Source organism: Aquarana catesbeiana, linkage group LG02 (assembly GCF_042186555.1).
Source record: "Aquarana catesbeiana isolate 2022-GZ linkage group LG02, ASM4218655v1, whole genome shotgun sequence".
Classification (NCBI taxonomy): domain Eukaryota; kingdom Metazoa; phylum Chordata; class Amphibia; order Anura; family Ranidae; genus Aquarana; species Aquarana catesbeiana.
The window spans coordinates 796,443,687-796,458,674 of NC_133325.1; positions in this window are offsets into that span (position 1 = coordinate 796,443,687).

Below are 14,988 nucleotides of genomic sequence, written 5' to 3' on the forward strand. Positions count from 1 at the left end.
GTTAAACTCTGCCACTGTACCATCAAACGCAGCCACTGTACCATCAAACGCAGCCACTGTACCCATAAATTGCCACCACTGTGCCCATTAAACGCTGCCACTGTGCCCATCAAACGCAGCCACTGTACCATCAAACGCAGCCACTGTACCCATAAATTGCCACCACTGTGCCCATTAAACGCTGCCACTGTGCCCATCAAACGCAGCCACTGTACCATCAAACGCAGCCACTGTACCCATAAATTGCCACCACTGTGCCCATTAAACGCTGACACTGTGCCCATCAAATGCAGCCACTGTACCCATAAATTGCTGCCACTGTGCCCCATCAAACGCAGCCACTGTACCCCATCAATTGCAGCCACTGTGCCCGTTAAACGCTGCCACTGTACCATCAAACGCAGCCACTGTACCCATAAATTTCCACCACTGTGCCCATTAAACACTTTTACCACTTTTAACTGTAATTTGCTTATATATATATATATATAAAGCCCTATGTGCTTTTATATGTGTCTTATCTATATATAATGCACTCTTTAAATGTGCTTTAAAATGCATGGTTTTCCATTTTATGAACAAGAAAATAATGACGTTATGCTGTTGGGCTGGTATAATAATGCTATGGGACTGGTATGACATTTTTTCCAGGGCTGTTTTCATTCCCAGTCCGGCCCTGCCGACAATCACGCTAGGTCTTATTTTCGGGGAAACAGGGTAACACAGGGACTGGGCGTGACTGTGAGCAGAGCTAGCCGAACCTAGCCGAGTACACTCAGCTATATATGTATATGGGCGGGTGTGAGGAGAGGCAGATCGTCAATTCCTAATAGCTAGGAACCACGATCTGTCATCTCCTATAGTCAGTCCCCTCCCCCCACAGATAGAAACACACAGTAGGTGTTATGGAAATATGTCTGATTGGGACTCTAAAAACAGAAGTTAAAACTGCAGCTGCAGGAACAGATTCACAGGACGCAATCACTGTGTTTAACCGCTTCACCCCCGGAAGATTTTACCCCCTTCCTGATCAGAGCACTTTTTGCGATTCGGCGCTGTCGTTGCTTTAACAGACAATTGCGAGGTCGTGTGCCGTTGCACCCAAATAAAATTGACGTCCTTTTTTTCCCACAAATAGAGCTTTCTTTTGGTGGTATTTGATCACCTCTGCAGTTTTTATTTTTGTGCTATAAACAAAAAAAGAGCGACAATTTTGAAAAAAAGCTATATTTTTTACTTTTTGCTATAATAAATATCCCCCCAAAAAAAGGAAAAAAAAATTCTTTCTCAGTTTAGGCCGATATATATTCCTCTACATATTTTGGTAAAAAAATAAATAAATAAATTGCAATAAGCGTATATTGATTGGTTTTCACAAAAGTTATAGCGTCTACAAAATAGGAGATAGTTTTATGGCATTTTTATTATTAATTCTTTTTATTAGTAATGGCGGCGATCTGCGATTTTTATCATGACTGCGACATTATGGCGGACACATCGGACACTTTTGACACTATTTTGGGACCATTGTCATTTATACAGCGATCAGTGCTATAAAAATGCACTGATTACTGTGTAAATGACACTGGCAGGGAAGGGGTTAAACACTAGGGAGCGATCAAGGGGTTAAGTGTGTCCTAGGGAGTGATTATAACTATGGGGCGGATGGGCTTCAACTCACATGACAGCGATCACTGCTTCCGATGACAGGGAGCAGTGATCTCTGTCATGTCACAAGGCAGAATGGGAAATGCCTTGTTTACATAGGCATCTCCCCGTTCTGCGGCACCATGACACGATTGCCGGGGGACTGGCGGACATCAAGCCCGCAGGCACGGTCACGCTGTGCGTGACCGTACAGTTAGTGCCACTAATACACATACAGGTACACCCATTTGCTCACCTCTGCCATTGTGCCAATGTATATCGGCGTGCAGCGGTCGTCAAGTGGTTAAAATGTCCGTTCAGTGCCAAAATGTATTATTACATGTTATTTTATACATAGATAAGAAAGGGGTGGTGTGAGATGTTATTAAAAACTAACAAATAGAAATATGTTATTAAAAGCTAACGAATAGAACAATTGCAAAAGTGAAACCTTGAGAGGGGAGGGGGAGTAGAGACAGAGAGAGCTTCTAGCAGAAGATGTGTCTGTGTGTTAGGTGAAGGTTACAGAACACATTTCAACAGTTCGAACAAAACCCCTTGATCGCCCCCTAGTGTTAACCCTTTCCCTGCCCATGACATTTACACAGTAATCAGTGCATTTTTATAGCACTGATCGCTGTATAATTGTCAATCGTCCCGATGTGTCCGCCATAATGTTGCAGTCCCGATAAAATCACAGATCGGCGCCATTACTAGTAGAACAAAAAAAATTAAAATGCCATAAATCTATCCCCTATTTTGTAGACGCTATAACTTTTGCGCAAAACCAATCAATATACGCTTATTGCGATTATTATTACCAAATATATATAGAAGAATCCATATCGACCTAAACTGAGGAAGAAATTTGTATTTTTTTAAAAAAATATGGTATATTTATTATAGCAAAAAGTACAAAATGTGTTTTTTTCAAAATTTTCGCTCTTTTTTTGTTTATAGCGCAAAAAATAAAAACCACAGAGGTGATCAAATACCCCCAAAAGAAAGCTCTATTTGTGGGAAAAAAAGGACATCAATTTTGTTTGGGTACAAGCGTCGCACGATCGGGCAATTGTCAGTTAACCACTTCAGCCCCGGACCATTATGCTGCCTAAGGACCAGAGGACTTTTTCCAATTTGGCACTGCGTCGCTTTAACTGCTAATTGCGTGGTCATGCAATGCTGTACCCAAACGAAATTTGCGTCCTTTTCTTCCCACAAATAGAGCTTTCTTTTGATGGTATTTGATCACCTCTGCGGTTTTTATTTTTTGCGCTATAAACGAAAAAAGACTGAAAATTTTGAAAAAAAATTATATTTTCTACTTTCTGTTATAAAAAAAATCCAATAAACTCAATTTTAGTCATACATTTAGGCCAAAATGTATTCGGCTACATGTCTTTGGTTAAAAAAGGTCAATAAGCGTATATTTATTGGATTGCGCAAAAGTTATAGCGTCTACAAACTAGGGTACATTTTCTGGAATTTACACAGCTTTTAGTTTATGACTGCCTATGTCAATTCTTGAGGTGCTAAAATGGCAGGGCAGTACAAACCCCCCCAAATGACCCCATTTTGGAAAGTAGACACCCCAAGGAAATTGCTGAGAGGCATGTTGAACCCATTGAATATTTTTTTTTTTTTTGTCCCAAGTGATTGAATAATGACAAAAAAAAAAAAATTTACAAAAAGTTGTCACTAAATGATATATTGCTCACACAGGCCATGGGCCTATGTGGAATTGCACCCCAAAATACATTCAGCTGCTTCTCCTGAGTACGGGGATACCACATGTGTGGGACTTTTTGGGAGCCTAGCCGCGTACGGGGCCCCGAAAACCAATCACTGCCTTCAGGATTTCTAAGGGCGTAATTTTTGATTTCACTCCTCACTACCTATCACAGTTTGAAGGCCATAAAATGCCCAGATGGCACAAAACCCCCCCAAATGACCCCATTTTGAAATGTAGGACACCCCAAGCTATTTGCTGAGAGGCATGGTGAGTATTTTGCAGCTCTCATTTGTTTTGAAAATGAAGAAAGACAAGAAAAAACTTTTTTTTTCTTTTTTCAATTTTCAAAACTTTGTGACAAAAAGTGAGGTCTGCAAAATACTCACTATACCGCTCAGCAAATAGCTTGGGGTGTCTACTTTCAAAATGGGGTCATTTGGGGGGGTTTGTGCCACTGGGCATTCCATGGCCTCCGAAACTGTGATAGCAGTGAAGAGTGAAATCAAAAATTTACACCCTTAGAAATCCTGAAAGCGGTGATTGGGTTTTCGGGGCCCCGTACGCGGCTAGGCTCCCAAAAAGTCCCACACATGTGGTATCCCCGTACTCAGGGAGAAGCAACAGAATGTATTTTGGGGTGTAATTTCACATATTCCCATGCATGTTTGAGCAATATATCATTTAGTGACAACTTTGTGCAAAAAAAAAAAAAAAATGTGTCTCTTTCCCGCAACTTGTGTCACAATATAAAATATTCCATGACTCGACATGACTCTCAGCAAACTGCTTGGGTGTCTACTTTCCAAAATGGGGTAATTTGGGGGGTTTTGAACTGTCCTGGCATTTTATGCACAACATTTAGAAGCTTATGTCACACATCACCCACTCTTCTAACCACTTGAAGACAAAGCCCTTTCTGACACTTTTTGATTACATGAAAGAAAAATTTTTTTTTGCAAGAATATTACTTTGAACCCCCAAACATTATATATTTTTTTAAAGCAAATGCCCTACAGATTGAAATTGTGGGTGTTTCAATTTTTTTTTCACACAGTATTTGCGCAGCGATTTTTCAAACGCATTTTTTGGGGAAAAAAACACTTTTTTAATTTTAATGCACTAAAACACACTTTATTGCCCAAATGTTTGATGAGATAAAAAAAGATGATCTTAGGCCGAGTACATGGATACCAAACATGACATGCTTTAAAATTGCGCACAAACGTGCAGTGGTGTCAAACTAAATACATTTTTAAAAGCCTTTAAAAGCCTTTACAGGTACCACTTTAGATTTACAGAGGAGGTCTACTGCTAAAATTACTGCCCTCGATCTGACGTTCGCAGTGACACCTCACATGCATGGTGCAATTGCTGTTTACATTTGACGCCAGACCGACGCTTGTGTTCGCCTTTGCGCGAGAGCAGGGGGCGACAGGGGTGCTTTTTTTTTTTTTTCTTTATTATTTTTTTGCTTTTTTATCTTATTTTTAAACTGTTCCTTTCATTTTTTTTAATCATTTTTATTGTTATCTCAGGGAATGTAAATATCCCCTACGATAGCAATAGGTAGTGACAGGTACTCTTTTTTGAAAAACTTGGGGTCTTTTGGACCCTAGATCTCTCCTCTGCCCTCAAAACATCTGACCACACCAAGATCGGTGTGATAAAATGCTTTCCCAATTTCCCAATGGCGCTGTTTACATCTGGCGAAATCTAAGTCATGAAATGCTCGTAGCTTCCGGTTTCTTAGGCCATAGAGATGTTTGGAGCCACTCTGGTCTCTGATCAGCTCCATGGTCAGCTGGCTGAATCACCGGCTGCATTCTCAGGTTCCCTGTTGAGACAGGAGAGCCAGAGAAAAACACGTAAGACGTGGGGGGGCATTCCCTCCCACTGCTTGTAAAAGCAGTCTAGAGGCTAATTAGCCGCTAGGATTGCTTTTACATGAAAGCCGACCGCTGGCTGAAAAGAATGATACCAAGATGATACCTAAACCTGCAGGCATCATTCTGGTATAACCACTCAAAGTCGTGAATGGCGTACCTGAAGACAAAAAATGGTTAACAATAAAACACAGTAAACGGTAAAGTATAAAAAATTGCATACCTGAAAAGCAAACATGATAAAACATAATAACAATAAAACATTGCAGAATAGAATACAGTAAAAAAGAGCAGAACAATAGAGAGAGAATAGAGAGAGAGAGAACAATAAAACGACAACTATTTTTTATATATATATATTTTTTTTTTTTTTTTTTACACTTTTTTTTGTAACTAACTTTTATAACTGTAACCGGTTCCAGGTTCGGGTCTCTGCAGAAGTGGTGGGTTCCCAGTTAGGATTGGCGAATGCAGCAGGAAGGGCACTATGGGCACGACAGGCCTGTGTTTGTCTTCTTGGTGGAAGCGGGACACTACTTGTGCTTGCCACCTCACCAGCTTGAACTGCACTTATGGGACTCGCCATGTCACCAAGTGTTACTGCAGTGCTGGTTTGACTACGACCGGGGTGTACTAGGCCGCTGGTGCTTGACAGTTCACCAAAACGCTACCAAAAAAACTGTTAGCGATCGCACGGATCAGGCCTGACTCTGCGAACGCTGCAGTTCTGTGTTTAGTGTCTTGTAAGTGACAGTGATCGATCGATACTGCACTTGGGTGGGCTGGGCTGGGCCGGGCGGAGGGGCAAAACGCAGGTGCTAGCAGGTATCTGGGCTGATCCCGCTAACACTGCGTTTTTGGGAACCCTAAACTGCTGGGGACGCTATTATAGATCTGATTGGATCAGATATTGATCCGTTCAGATACTATACCACTAAGGGAGGCGTATGCTGTGTGCCTGGGTGTTAGCGGTACTGGCGCTAATCTGATGCTGCCTGGGGCGACGCATATCACTGCTGGGCAATCAGGGGGCTAAACCTTTATTCGGTAATAAACGGCGGGTGCCCTGACACTATAAAAAATAAACGAACTAACCAGCATCACCCGTAACGGTGATCAGTGGTGAAAGGGTTAACTAGGGGGCAATCAAGGGGTTAAATTTATTACATTTATTAGATAGTATATGGGGGTCCCTGTCGCTATAAAACGCTGACGGCGAACCTAAATATTTACCTCCCTAACTGGCGTCACCAGTGACACTAATACAGCGATCAGAAAAATGATTACTTAGAGACACTGGCGACAGGGGGTGATCAAGGGGTTAAAACTTTATTAGGGGGGGTTAGGGGGGTACCCTAGACCTAAGGGGGGCTAACCCTAACTGCCCTAACACAGTAACTGTCACAAATTGACACCATGCAGTAATCAGAAAAAAAAAAACTGCTTGGTGTCAGTGTGACAGGGGGGGGGATTAGGGGGTGATCGGGGGGGGGGAATCGGGTGGTAAAGGGGGGTGTTTTGTGTGCCTGGCATGTTCTACTGTATGTGTGTAGTGTTACACTCACATTGAAATCTTCTCTCCTCGGCGCCGGAACGGAAAATACAGAGCCGAGGAGAGATGACATCATTTCCATTGCTGCTGTTTAGCATACAGCAGCAAAGTAATGATTTGATTGGCCGGCAGCGATCGCGAGGGGGGGGCCACGAACAGATTGTCTCCCCCTCATCTCTGATCGCTGCTGGTCAGAAGCGGACCACCTCGGGCACCGGGGGGGTCCGATTGGACCCCCACCCGCGGGAGGCAGATCACGTATATGTACGTGATTCTGCCTGCCTGTGCCACCTTGCCGACGTACATCGGCGTGAGGCGGTCCTTAAGTGGTTAAAGTGACACAGTGCCGAATCACAAAAAATGGCCTGGTCATTGAGCAGCCAAATCTTCCGGGGCTGAAGTGGTCAATGGCATCCCAGTCTTAGTCCGTAGGGTTCAATATTGAGTTGGCCCACCCTTTGCAGCTATAACAGCTTCAATTCTTCTGGGAAGGCTGTCCACAAGGTTTAGGAGTGTGTCTATGGGAATGTTCAATAAAAAACAAAAAGGTATCGTCCTTTGGGACTTTATATAAGGTGTGCACAATAGGCCAATGAAATTGACAAATATGAATACAATAAAACATTTATTGCAGAAGTAATCACACATAATAGAGTAGTATAAACAAAAGGCAAAGCTGATACAATTGTACATGGTAAAAGATCGCATTGCATTAGAAATACATGAGTGTACATAACCTCTAAAACAACCGACGCGTTTTGCGAGAGGTGACTCGCTCTTCAGGGGTGGACGCATGTAGGATATATCTGGAAAATGAATGACCAAAAAGGTAATGCAACACATGAATACATGATGGACAAACGGTAAGAGGGGCCTTACAGTTAAAGAAAAGACCCCATACTCACCAATCGGCAAGGCCTAGGTGCCTGTGGCTATGTTCACCGAGGATGGCAGCAATATATGCTTGGGAAGGGAGCGGAGCCAACCAAAAATCCAGACCAAGGTACAACGGGAAGGCAGACGTGGCATGGGTGTAGAAATGAGTGACCTTGGAGGTCCTAAATGATCAGTTCAGGTGTCAACTATAATATAATATGTATATAATTAAACATTGCTACATTGGCAAAATAATCATAAAGTATGTAATGGAATGCATGAATGTATAAACCAACCTGATGTGATGGTAAGACAGATAAAGGCCAAGGAGGAATGTGTGAAGAACTGCATATATGTGAAAGAGATGTCCAATAAGACAATCCCTAAAAGGAAAAATGTGAAAAAGTGCGAATATAAAAAACATAACCAGACACAAGAGAGTGCATGAGAAAGATGAAAGATATATCCCGGTGTAGAATCTGTATTTTGCCCAGTAGAGTGAACTGTCCCACGTGAAGTGAGAGTGAAATGAAAGATTCCAGCCATGTCTGCTCTCCCATCTATAACCCCACAAGGGCCCAGCGGGCTCTGCCTCTGGATGATCAGATCAGGTGTCAACTATAATATAACATGTATATAATTAACCATTGCTAAATTAGCAAAATGATCATGAAGTTTACATTGGAATTCATGAATAAACCAACCTTGTATGATGGTAGGACGGATAATGGGGCCAGGGAGGAATGTGTACAAGACTGCAGATGTGTGGAGACGGATGTCATAAAGCAATCGCCTAAAAGGAAAAGGGGATTGTGAAAAAGTGTGAATGTGAAAAAAATAACCAGACACAATGAAGTGCTTGGTGTGAAGGTTAAATGGTTTGTGTAGCTGTGTGAGATCAGTGGTTGCAGCAGCAGAATAAGCTGTCCCATGTAGAGTTAATCTAGGTTCACACCTATGCATCTGATGCATTTTTCAGGCACGTTTTTCAGTGCATTTAGCATTTTTAAACCAGCATTTTTTATGCATTTTTGCATGCAGTTTTTATGCATTTTACATTTCTTCCCCCTCTTTAACCACCTGACATCCGGCCGTAGCCGAATGACGGCTTCAGCGCGGATGTCAATTACCGGGAGGCCGTCATATGACGGCCTCCCCTTTCCTCTCTCACGAGCGCGCACCTGGGAAATTCTGTGTTGGCCGTGTCCCTTGGACACAGCCAATCACAGATCGCTGTAAATGGCCAATCACAGCGGCCGTTAACAGCGCGATCGCTGCCTCCAATGAGAGATGATCTGAAATGTAAACAATTGAGATCAACTCTCATTGCCGGCTCTCTCTCCACACACAGAGACAGCGTGTGAGGAGAGAGAGATCTGTCAGCGATCTGTGAGTGTACCTGTGTGATTTACTGTGCCTACAGTGCCCATTATTACAGTGCCCATCATTACAGTGCCCCATCATTACAGTGCCCCATCAGTACAGTGCACCATCAGTACAGTGCCAATCGGTGCCCACCTGTGCCAATCAGTGCCCACCTGTGCCAATCGGTGCCCACCTGTCTGCCCAGCGGTGATCAGTGTCCAGCTGCACATCTGCACAATCAGTGACCACCTGTGCCACCTCATCAGTGCCCACCTGTGCCACATCATCAGTCCCCATTTGTGCCACCTCATCAGTGCCCACCTGTGCCAATCAGTGCCCATCTGTGCTGCCTCAGTGCACATCTGTGCTGCCTCAGTGCACATCTGTGCCGCCTCATCAGTGCCCATCTGTGCTGCTCCATCTGTGCCGCCCCATCTGTGCTGCTCCATCTGTGCCGCCCCATCTGTGCCATCCTATCTGTGCCATCCCATCAGTGCCCAGCTGTGCCACCTCATCAGTGCACATCTGTGCAATCTCAGTGCACATCTGTTCCACCTCATCAGTGCCCACCTGTGCCGCCTCATCAGTGCCCACCTGTGCCACCTCATCAGTGCCCACCTGTGCCACCTCAACAGTGCACATCTGCACATCTGTTCCACCTCATTAGTGCACATCTGTTCCACCTCATCAGTGCACATCTGTTCCACCTCATCAGTGCCCCTCTGTGCCACCTGAGTGCCCATCTGTGCTCATCAGTGCCGCCTCATCAGTGCCCATCAGTGCAGGCTTAGCAACCATGGCCAAAAGAAGCTTTTCCGCCGAGGAGGCGTGCCAAATACTGTCCCAGGCCGACGAGAGCAACGGGGAGCTCACTTTTTCGGATTCCGTTTCCGACTCTGATTCTGAGTCGGACATAAATTATGAGCCAGTCCTCAGTAGTGGAACACTGAGTGACTCAGAGGAGGAAGAGATTCGGCCCGCCAAACGAAGGCGTTCTGGTGGGGAGGCAGTGGCATCTACCAGCACCGCAGTCCCATCCACCAGCACGGCAGTCCCATCCACCAGCACGGCAGTCCCATCCACCAGCACCGCAGTGCCATCCACCAGCACCGCAGTGCATCAGCAAGAAAGGCCAAGGACCCAAGCCAGCCTTCCCTATGCCCTGCAGAACCCCTTGTGGCTACGAAACAACGAGATTTTGGCAGTGAAGTGGAGAGACAAAAGAGATGTCTCTCCACTTCACTGCGATGTGTACATGTTGTCTTCAATCCACGATGATACCTTCATGGAAATCCCCAGAAGAATTGGCCCCATACAGAAACCTAAATGCATCTTTGATTATAATTTGTTTATGGGGGGAGTCGACTTGAATGACCAGATGCTGGAACTGTACCTTGCTACAAGACGGACATACCATTGGTATAAGAAAGTTGCAATTTATTTTTTTCATTTGGCCATCTACAATTCTTATGTCATTTATCGTAACTCCACCCAAAACCCCAAACGCTTCCTTGGCTACCAGGAGGAAGTTTTCACTGCCCTTACATTCCCGAACGGCCCCCCAGAAAATATCCGCTCAGATGTTCTAAGTCGACTCTCCGAACGCCACTTTCCAGATAAGATCCCTCCCAAACCAACAGGCCAACGACGGCAAAAAAAATGTAAGGTGTGTACCAGAGCTGGATTCAGAAGAGACACATCTTATTATTGTGCACAATGTCCTTCTGAACCAGGCCTCTGCGTAGGTGAATGTTTTTGTCGTTACCATACTTCACTAAATTATTAGTGAAATATGGTAAACGTAAGCCTCCGTTCCTGCAATTTACCCTCACACCCCTTATGCCACTGCCTCCTCTGTAACTGACCCTGGCTTGTTATTTGACCACGCTTCTGCCTAACGATTCTGCACATACCTCTGCCTGATCTGGAACTGACCCTGGACTGTTATTCGACCATGCTTCTGCCTAATGATTCTGTACATACATCTGCCTGATCTGGAACTGACCTTGGACTGTTTGACCATGATATTTGCCTGCCTCTTGGACTGATCTTGTACCCTGATACTGGACTAGTGGAATTCAACACATGGGTCTCACATATGTGAGGGGCTCCAGAATTGTTTTTCTGGATGAAGAAAACAATTTTTTTGTTTTCTCAATCCTAGATTAGGGTCTGGAGACTCGGAGGCTTCAAAGAGATTTGGGTGGGAGAAGCCTCTACCCCTGTCCCCATTCTGTCCTGAACGAGGCCCTACTTCTGCCTGTAGGACTTACTGCCGTCATGCCTCTGCCTGTTGCACTGACCACACCACATGGACCTGCCTACTACCAGGACCAATATTTTTGGCACTACGGACAATATCTCTGCCTGCACTGATCCTGGACTTTATATGGACAGTAACCCTGCCTGCTGCCTGGACAATTGTGTTCACCGCTGCTGACCAAGTCCCTGCCTGCTGCCTGGACCAGTGCTATCCTCCTGTGTACAACTGCGCTACTACAACCACAGGTAATCTTTTTTGTTTACGCTTTGCTCAGCATAATGTATTTTGGGGTGTAATTCTTGGTATGTGCATGCTATGTGTCCCTGGAACACCTGACGGTGTTCCTTGCATGTTGGATCTCTGTATGTGGCCAGGCTGTGTAGAAGTTTCACACATGTGGTATCGCCATACTCAGGAGGAGTAGCAGAATGTATTTTGGGGTGTCATTTTTGCTATCCAAATGCTATGTGTTGGAAATATCTTATAAACGGACAACTTTGTGTAAAAAAAATGCGTTTTCATTTTTTTTCCACATTTTTCGAAAAATGGAAAAAAATTAACCGTTCAAAAGACTCATTATGCCTCATAGATTATACGTTGGGGTGTTAGCTTTCCAAAATGGGGTCATTTTGTGGGTGTTTCCATTGTCCTGGTTCTCCAGGGCCTTCAAAAATGTAATAGGTGGTTGAGAAATGTGATGTGTAATTTATGCTCCTAGAACACCTGATGGTGCTCCCTGCATGTTGGGCCTCTGTATGTGGCTAGGCAGTGAAAAAGTCCCACACATGTGGTATCGTAATACTCAAGAGGAGTAGCAGAATGTATTTTGGGGTGTCATTTGTGGTATACACATGCCATGTGAGAGAAATAAGCTATTACAATGACAATTTTGTGGGGGGGGGGGATCTCAATTTTGCAAAGAATTGTGGGAAAAAATACAACTTCAAATAACTCACCATGCCTCTAACTAAATACATTGAAATGTCTACTTTCCAAAAAGGGGTTATTTGGGGGGCATTTGTACTTTCCTGGCTTGTTAGAGTCCCAGGAAATGAGATAGGCCTCAGTACATCAGATGTGATAATTTTTTTATGATTTGCACCATAGCTTGTAGACTCTAAAACTTTCACACAGACCAAATAATTTCCACAAATATTTGGTTATTTTTACGAAAGATATGTAGCAGTATAAATTGTGGCCAAAATTTATGAAGAAAAATTACGAATTTGCAAAATTTTATCACAGAAATAAGGAAAAATTTGTTTTTTTTTCAAAATTTTCGGTCTTTTTTCATTTATAGCGCAAAAAATAAAAAACCCAGAGGTGATCAAATACCACCAAAATAAAGCTCTATTTGTATGAAAAAAAGGACAAAAAAATCATTTGGGTACAGTGTTGCATGACTGAGTAATTGTCATTCAAAGTGTGAGAGCACTGAAAGCTGAAAATTGGTCTGGATAGGAGGGGTGTTTAAGTGCCTAGTAAGCAAGTGGTTAAACGCACTGTAAAACAGACTGTATAAAGCTGGTTGCTAAGGAGGGGGCCAGGATGCCGGCTGCGGCACCCCTAACAACCGATGAGTCATCAGCTGTCAGCGGGGTTCCCGCTGAAAGCTGAATAATAATAAAAAAAAATTTGCCGGCAAAGAAATTTCCAAAAAAAAAATGGCTTGGGGTTCCCCCCCAGGTCCATACTAGGCCCTTCAGGTCTAGTATTGATTCGGCAGGGACTCCCCCCCCACGCCAAAACTAAAAGAAAATAGAAAAATAAAATGGCATGGGGCCCCCCAAAATCCATACCAGACCCTTATCCGAGCATGCTGCCCAGCAGGTCAGGAAAGGGAGGGGACCAGCGAGCCTAAAATAAGAAATGCAAAACACATTAAAAAAATGCACTACTTGCGTTTCTGGTGCAGCTCCATTAAAGTCTATTAGCCGTAAATTGCGGGGAAAAAAAATGTATAGATGTGAACTAGTGCTAAAGGAAACCATGTTAAATGGACTGTAGTGCGTTTCTGCAAACTGCAAAACGCACTAAAAAATGTATAGGTCTTAAGGTAGGGTAAAAGAGTGAAATAAAAATAAGTAATCCCAGCCATGTCTGCTCTCCCATTGAAATCCCCGCAAAGGCTCCAGCAGGCTCTGCCCCCAATGCCATGTATGGGGTGGCATGGAACGCTGGCGCTGAGAAGATTGAGCAGTGGTGGTGTACAAAGTATAATACATTACTGCAGTCTGATTACTGAGATGGAATACTGCAGGTTACAAGTTCTTATTGCTCTCTGGATTAAACAATAATTCTCCCGCTCTACAAGACTCTGGTCTGGCTGCACCTGGAGTATGCTGTCCAGTTCTGGGCACCAGTCCTCAGGAAGGATGTACTGGAAATGGAGGGAGTACAAAGAAGGGCAACTAAGCTAATAAAGGGTCTGCTGGTGAAGTTTTAGGATGGGGGGCCAGATACGGTATACAGATCAGCACCACAGATAGGGTATATAGATTGTTTAGGGTGGAAAGGCAGGGAGGGGGTTATTGTTTAGGGTGGAGAGGCAGGGAGGGGGGTTATTGTTTAGGGTGGAGGGGCAGGGAGGGGGTTATTGTTTAGGGTGGAGAGGCAGGGAGGGGGTTATTGTTTAGGGCGGAGAGGCAGGGAGGGGGGTTATTGTTTAGGGTGGAGAGGCAGGGAGGGCTGTTTTAGGGTGGAGAAGTTGGGAGGTGGCGTTTTAGGGTGGAGGCAGCGAGGGGGGTTTGTTTAGGGTGGAGAGGCAGGGAGGGGGGTTTGTTTAGGGTGGAGGGGCAGGGAGGGAGGTTATTGTTTATGGTGGAGAGGCACGGAGGGGGTTATTGTTTAGGGTGGAGAGGGGTTATTGTTTAGGGTGGAGAGGCAGGGGGGGCCGTTTTAGGGTGGAGAGGCAGGGGGCCGTTTTAGGGTGGAGAAGTGGGGAGGTGGCGTTTTAGGGTGGAGAGGTGGGGGGGCTGTTTTAGGGTGGAGAGGCAGGGGGCCGTTTTAGGGTGGAGAGGTGGGGAGGTGGCGTTTTAGGGTGGAGAGGCAGCAAGGGGGGTCATTTTAGGGTGGAGAGGCAGGGGTGCGTTTTAGGATTTTTAGGACGCAGGAAAGGGGGGTTATTGTTTATGGTGGAGAGGCGGGGGGCCATTTTAGGGTGGAGAGGGGGGCATATTTTTAGGGTGGAGAGGCGGGGGGGGGGCGTTTTAGGGTGGTGAGGCAGGGGGGCATTTTAGGGTGGAGAGGCGGGGGGGCGTTTTAGGAGGGGGGTGCCATTTTAGGGTGGAGAGGTGGGGGGCCATTTTAGGGTGGAGAGGCAGGGAGGGGGGTGACGTTTTAGGGTGGAGAGGCAGGGAGGGGGTTATTGTTTAGGGTGGAGAGGCAGGGAGGGGGTTATTGTTTAGGGTGGAGAGGCAGGGAGGGGGTTTGTTTAGGGTGGAGAGGGGTTATTGTTTAGGGTGGGGAGGCAGGGGGGGCTGTTTTAGGGTGGAGAGGCAGGAGGGGCTGTTTTAGGGTGGAGAGGCAGGGGGGGCCATTTTAGAGTGGAGAGGTGACGTTTTAGGGTGGAGAGGCAGCGAGGGGGGCCATTTTAGGGTGGAGAGGTGGGGGGGCGTTTTAGGATTTTTAGGATGCAGGAAAGGGGGGTTATTGTTTATGGTGGAGAAGC